Below are 7461 nucleotides of genomic sequence, written 5' to 3'. Positions count from 1 at the left end.
GTCCCTGGATATTGTTGGGACTTTCCCACTTTCTATTTCAGTTTCTCTGTTCGTTTCAGCCTGGCCGGGATTTGAACCCTTGCCCTTTCTCGGTTCGTGGTGTACCGCCATAACCTTGGGCTGCCTAAGAAATAGAGAAAACACAGGCATACACAGCGCACACACACACACGCACACACACATCATCAGTAACCAGTTCTGCTGGAGTGCTCAATCAGCAAGACTGTCTTAACGACGCACATTGTGCTGCCCTGTGAGTCCAATCTCCAGGGATAACACAGGGACAAGTACAAACCTGCCCGTAACACATTTCAACTCCCAACCACCGGAGTTCACGGGAAAGGCATCTCACTGTAAGCATCCACTCTAAATTCACCACATGTATCAAACATTCTGCTTTTAAAAGTCTTTAACAGCAGGGATGTAGAAGTCTTTTTTTTTTTTTTTTTTTTTTTGTTCAGAGGAGGAATCTCTCCTCAAAGCCCTTGTGAAAAACTCGAGGCAGATTTAAATTCAAGAAGTGATTTTTTTTTTACTTCAGGAGTGTTCAAAGTTTGAAGTGAGCTCCATTGAAGGGAAGCTCGCATCTAATTGCATCTCAGTCGTGAAACTTTTATGAATCCGGGTAAACTTGGAGTATAACTTTGACTCTTTCTAAATTACAATCTGTAATGGTGACTCAGTCTTGTGATTAATAATTCTACATTATTAAAAGGAAACCTCTCTCATGAGTACACAACCACACATCTCATCACTGCATCTACAGCCCACAGCCATACTGTAGTATGCAAGAAAACCACTAGGGGGAGACAAGTATATAAGTATAGTATACTGTATGCTGTATTGTATAGAGCAGGGGCTCCGAAGCTTATGGGGCTCATGAGATAAGGCCCCTAAACAGGCCAGAGGCCCCCCATTGGATAAGGTTTTAGCTAAGGAACCCAATCTGAGAAGATAGATAGATATGTTTTACAAATTCATATAAACTCATCTATATATAAAATCATTACTATATACAGTATATCTGTGCTATCCTCTAGTAACAGTGAAACTAAACTATTTCTTTATTTTGCTAGGGACTCCCTACACTCTCAAGGACCCTGTCTGCTGGTATAGAGCCACAATAGATTAATTTGCCTTCTATTATGATACCAGAGACATTTTTTGGTTATTCTGCTGTATCCTTCTGGTTGATTTTGTCTGTGATAATGTGCAAAATGGGTGAATATGAGTTTTTTTATTGGTGACCGAATGAAAAACATGCCCAAAAATTAGAGTTAGACTATAACATATAGATTTCCTCTGTGAGCTCCTACTCTATTCAACAGGTGTCTATCCCTGAACTACTAAAATATGGTATGTGGATGAATGAATGAATGAATGAATGAATGAATGAACGAACAAAAGCATCTCAAGACCCATTGTTCAGCTTTTAGTACGCAGGCCTGCTGTAAGATGTCCAAGGGTCTTGAACAAAACGCGGCCTTATGACTCATGACATGACCGTAGCTTCTCCACAGCTCCGGGTGCGGGACAGCTGTCTCGCTTGTCAGCCTTTGAGAGCGGTCCTGTCAGTAGGTGTGAAGGTCAGCCAACAGTCCAACTGTTCCAGACAGTTGATGTTAGAATGATTTGCTTAAATTTGGGCTGGCAAAGGATTCAGAGCCTTGCTAATGGACACGCGGCAGGAATTTCGCCAGACTGAAGGAAAGAGCGGCAGGCAGAGTGAAAACAGCAGCCAGCAGGTTAGCGGGCTTGTAAACATCCCCATCCCGGAATGGGGCAGTGTAACTTTGTCTCCGGCACTAGTGGCTAGAGCTACCTGCTAAAACTAATCTGTGCCCTTTGAGGAGCTTTTCCTGAAAACGTGTCAGGTAGCCGTATCACAGGTGCCTGTGAATCACAGGTGGTTAATCTGCCGGTATTAATAGAGACAGGTAAGCTGGAGCAGCTACTTATAGATAGCCTGGAGAGCTAAAGAGCTATATGCCACAGGACACAGGGTGCATATGAGGCCAGATACAAGTCTAAGGACTCTACAGGACACAGAATGCAGGACAAGATAGCTAGCACTGCTGTTATATTCATTCAGCAGTGGTGATATATGGAAAAGAATCAGGAATTTGTCCTCTCTTTAGGACAACGTATGTCAGGACATCATGGGTGTGGTGGGGGTAAAAGAGAAATTGGGATGAGAAATGAGTATATTTCCAAATAATACTGTAATAATGAAAACAAAAAATGGCTGGGAAATCACATCGCCATTATCAATCATTCTCACTAGGGGAGACATGCACCCTCAAGCGAGTGGGAGAAAATAACTCTCCTCGTAAACCCGACCTAGATTGGCCTCTGGAGGCGATTGATTGAACTGTTTGCTTACAAAGACACACAACCCACAAACTCCCACGTTTGACATACGATTTGTGCGTCACAATCAGTCACGCGATCAAACACAAATAAGCATGTCACAATCAGGCAAACAAAAGGTACCGCGTCATACACCCAGATGCAAGGCAGACAGATGGATCTCACACACACGCGCGCGCGCGCGCACACACAGGGGAAAATAATAACATGAAGATCTGGACCTGGGAGCAAACCGTGGTTTTTTGTCTTTGACGCGGAGTTTAGAAAATAGAAGTTACGCCAGCTACTTGGCCTTGGCAGGCAGATGAGGGGACATAAACACCTTTATTTATGCCCACCAAACACACGGCGGTCACGGCACGCCTGGCCTAACAATACTACAGCCATTAATTAGATCCTCTTAAAATATCAGGGCAGCTCATGCAGCAGGAAGCAGACACTGCTGCAGATGTAGCCACAGCCGTGGATAGAGAGGGTTTGAAGCCGCGATGCTGTTGCTGTGCTCCAAACGCTACGGTGAGTTTCCCTACACTCTAAAGATCAGCGTGATACTCAGTAATGGCAATTTCTGCAAGACTTCTGTGCAGTATACTGTATACTGTATATGCCACTGATATCTGAAACGGCCGTTGTAGAGGTCCCTGTTTTGCTTGCTGATCTATTGCTCCACCTCCAGGGCGATGAGCAAAGTGGCTTATAAAGTAGAACGGAGAGACTTACCAGCCACAACTAGCAGCATTTGACTGGTGGCCAGTGTGGATTTAAAGCCCTGGCTACCACTGTGGGGTTCAGGAGTTTGGGGATGTAGCAGGAATAGTAAAGACCAGGAAAAAGAGGTTTTAATCTCAATGTGACTTCTTAGTTAAATAAAGGTTATATATCGAGCCTCATCATGTTTGGAACCTATGAGGCTTTGTAATAGAGGAAGAGGATATAAATATAGTATATCTACATAATATATGAATAGCTTCAGAACAAAAAAAAACACCTTAATCCTTTGTTTTAAGATGATCCTCACTCCATATATGATGGCTCCAAATATGATGGCACCATATTTCAAAAAGGCCTTGCATAATTATTTATCTGAAGGCTTCAATTCAGGCTTAACATCTAAAAGTGAAAGACATGATTTTGCAGCACGAGTTTATATTGCCATTCATTGTCTTCTGAACACTCATCCATCCTTCCCTTCCTTCAGTTGATTGGCCCATCCATCCATCTATCCATCTATCCATCCATTCATCCATCCATCCACCCTTTCCCAGGACTTGGCTTAAACTCCAGTAAAGACTTCATATACAACCTGTATTGTTCATTTTCCTAATTTCCTCATTGTTTCTTTTTCCTCAATGGCTAGAGCTCACTTTCATCTTGCCCCGCCCCGACAAATTTATCCCCCTCCCTTGCCTTGTCAGAACATTTAACCGGTTAAATTGGGGGTAAAAATATCCCAAGCTTCCCCTATTGTCCGAAGCACGCATAAATACAGTATTAATCAACTGTAAAACTAGACAAGTCTGGCAAGAATCTGCATGAAAGCTGTTTTGAATATTATCTGATCATTAGCGAGCGAGACGTGGCCAAAACAAGCCCATTGTATTGACAGCGCATCCATATGGCTCTCTGTTTCTCCTTAGCACAGGAATGTAGTCTAGGCATTCATTCATTCATGCATTCAGTCCCACTGGTTAAAAACAAAGGGGAGGGGCAACCGTCCTGTACAAAAGAGCAGAGCAAGGAAGGGACACACATATATGCATTACATACATGAATTGAGCACACACACACACACACACACACACACACAAGTCACACAAGAGGGATAAACAGCCTCTGAATGCGAGCCCCTACAGAGGGCTTTCCAGTCAAAGGGATCAGTGGGACCCATAGAGCAAGCCTAAACTGTAAAGCGTGGCTCTGCACCGGGGGAGCACAATACCTCTGGTGACGGCACACACACACCCACTGAGGGCCGAGCCTCTTGCTGGGGAGAGAGAGAGAGAGAGAGAGAGAGAGAGTATGTATGGGTAGAGGGACAGAGGGAAAGAGGAGGAGTGAGGGAGGGAGGGAAGGGAAAACAGATATGGGGGGAGGGGGGGCGTCGCGCCAAAAAAATTGAGAAACAGAGGTGGGGTGGGGGGCGGCGAATGAAATAAAGAGAGAGGTCCAATCAGGATTATGAGGTGAGAAGCACTTCTACCATTACAAATCAGCACATTTCATTCACATCACCTCGTAATCCGTAACACCCCACCCTTCCTTAACCCCCTATTACAGAGCCCCATTCTTATCAGGAATGTGGTCCCTCGCTCTTTGGGTGTGTAAGTGCACATGAGAGTGTGTGTATGTGTGTGTGTGTGTGTGTGTGTGTGTGTGCATGTGTGCCTGCACGTGTTTTCCCATGCGTGCGCGCCCGTGTCGACTCTCCCTCTACAAAGGCATAGCTGGAATAACTTGAGGTGGTGAGCTTCATTTCCAGGCCTCAGATCGCGGCCGGTCAACCTCTCCGGAGCCACGCCGTCAGATTACTGCACTGCATTGGTACCATTGATGGGATTTGTTGCCTAGCAGCTGCGTGCCCATCTGAGAAACCGCCCACCCCCGCCCCCACCCCCAGCCCCACACCACACACCCCCCCCCCACCATACACAACCCCCGGCGTCAGCGGTCACACCCATGTTGCCAACCAGCGGTCTGAGTCCCGGTGCCCCGAGTTTCTCTCCTACAGTACAGACACACATGGAGGCGTATGCATGTCTGTCCGTGCACACACACACACACACACACACACACACACACACACACACACACACACACACATTCCCAAAGAGACGGTTGGCCCAAGTCACTCTCTCCCTCTCTCTCTCTCTGTCTCTCTCAATTTTTTCAGTTCAATTTAAATTCAACATGCATTATTGGCATGAATGTCATAAGAACAATATTGCCAAAGCGCCTAAGGACAATGAGCTGAAGAGACACAATTAATCTAGCAATTAGTTCAAGCAGAACCATTCAGATAATTAAATAAACATTACAAATTGGGGGGAAAAATACTCCCAAAGCCTGAACAGTATTAAAGTATGACAATGCAACAATAAACATAAACAATAGTAAGTGATGGTTACAATAGATTAGATAGATTGATAAATATCAAGATTATTAGATTCTCTCTCTCTCTCTCTCAAAAAAAATGACAGAAAATGCTGCTGTCATGTGAAAATCCTGTAACTCCTATTTGGGTGTTTTAAAAGTCCACACGACCCTTTATGTACAGAGCAAAGACCCATAACCTTACAGACCATGAAGCTGGTTAAAAACCCATTACGCGTTCACAAATGGACGGTCGTTTTTTGTTTTTTTGTTTTTTCAGTTTGTGAAAAGCTGATTTTTTGGTCAGCTACAAGACTGAAGTATCATGCATCATGCCACTTACTCTGACTGGTCAGGACAACACTACTGTCTCCTCAGTCTTCCGTCTAGTTAGGTGAAGGAGGACTGGATTAGGTTAACCTATATTAACCATTTGCCAACTATACTGGCTTTCACTGATTGAATGTCATTGGAAACAAGGCAAAACATCAAATTCACACCAGACCTATGTCGGTCGCAACGCGTTGGTCATTTTAAATACATATTGCCATGTAAAATAAAGGCATTTTCATTTTGCACAAACCATACAGTGTGCCTTGGATCGTTTTTGAAGGAGACTTACATTTTACATTTTTTATTGAGACCATATTCCACTCATGCAATGAGCCCTTCACAAGATTGAATAAGCACAGTACACCTGAAGTATCCAAAGAGCACCTGTATGTGATCCACAAAGACCCAGCAGTGCATCTACTCCATTGTCTTCACACCAGAATAGTTTGTAGATTATTATGTTGATGATCTGTGGTGCATCATGTGGGGCAAGTTCTTTTGCACGACATCAACAATTTGCTCGCAAATGCCCTGATAAGCCGCTCAATAGCTTCTCATTCCAGAAATATGAAATAATGGCAGGTCATGTTCCAACAAAGCCTTGCTGTTCTCTCCACCACAACACTAATAGGTTTATGACTGCTCCGGATTTATGGCAAACACAGCAAGTAGCTGCAGGCTCTATTAAAGTCCTATAAGAATAAAAGGGTGGATTTGCTGGAAAATGAGTTTAATAACGTCAGCAAGGATTATCACCCCACTACTAATAACAGCAGAGGTACTGGGGCTGAATTCAAATCTCTGCTCAGCTGATGCAGGATAGCATTGTGAGCAGCACAGCATGTAATGTAGCTTAAACGTGTCAAAGTACTGTGGGACATTATGAAGTGGTAAAGCAGTAAAGGTAAAGTGGCAGCCTGCTGGCCACAATTTGTCACCCATTACTTGATAATAAAAAAAGAAAGAGAAAGAGAGAGAGAGAGAGAGAGAGAGAGAGCAAACAGCAAATTACAATGTTATCAAATTCTTTATAGAGATACTGAGTTGGCAAAATATCTTATCAATGTAGAGCAAGTTAAAAAAAAAAAAACCTTAACCATGTATACTGACTGGCCACAGACTTGCTGTAGAGGCTGGTCAGAGAGCAGCGGCTGTGTAAAGAATGGCATTTCTTACTCTCCTCCAAATACCAACATATTAGAGACACATATTTCACTAAATTGGCTGAGAAAATATCTAAATTCCATAAACTGTACATACATACACACACACACATATATTTATATATATAACGTTTTTGCCATATTACTGAATTTTATTTTTACTTTTTTTTTTACTTTGATCACTGTATAGTATGTGTATATTCTCATCTTTCATTGTAATGTTGTTACAGTTTGTCATTTGATTTTGCAATAGAGAGAAAAAGAGAAAGGTCTCTTTAGCAATAACGGCTGATTATCATTCATGCCAATAAAGCAAATTGATTGAACTGAATTGAATTGAATTGAATTGAATTGAATTGAGAGAGAGAGAGAGAGAGAGAGAGAGAGAGAGAGAGAGAGAGAGAGAGAGAGAGATTTGTATTAGTATTAATGGATAATATTTGACAGTATCTACAAAACAGCTGAAGCAAATCCACAACCTGTATCCACAGCTCTTTTTTTTAAA

This window comes from Centroberyx affinis, unplaced genomic scaffold, assembly GCF_046629955.1.
Source record: "Centroberyx affinis isolate AG114_WGS23_722 - 3 ecotype Tasmania unplaced genomic scaffold, CSIRO-AGI_Caff_v1 ptg001007l_1, whole genome shotgun sequence".
Taxonomy (NCBI): Eukaryota; Metazoa; Chordata; class Actinopteri; order Beryciformes; family Berycidae; genus Centroberyx; species Centroberyx affinis.
The sequence above is the reverse complement of the archived record's forward strand: the minus strand, read 5'-3'. Positions refer to the sequence as shown.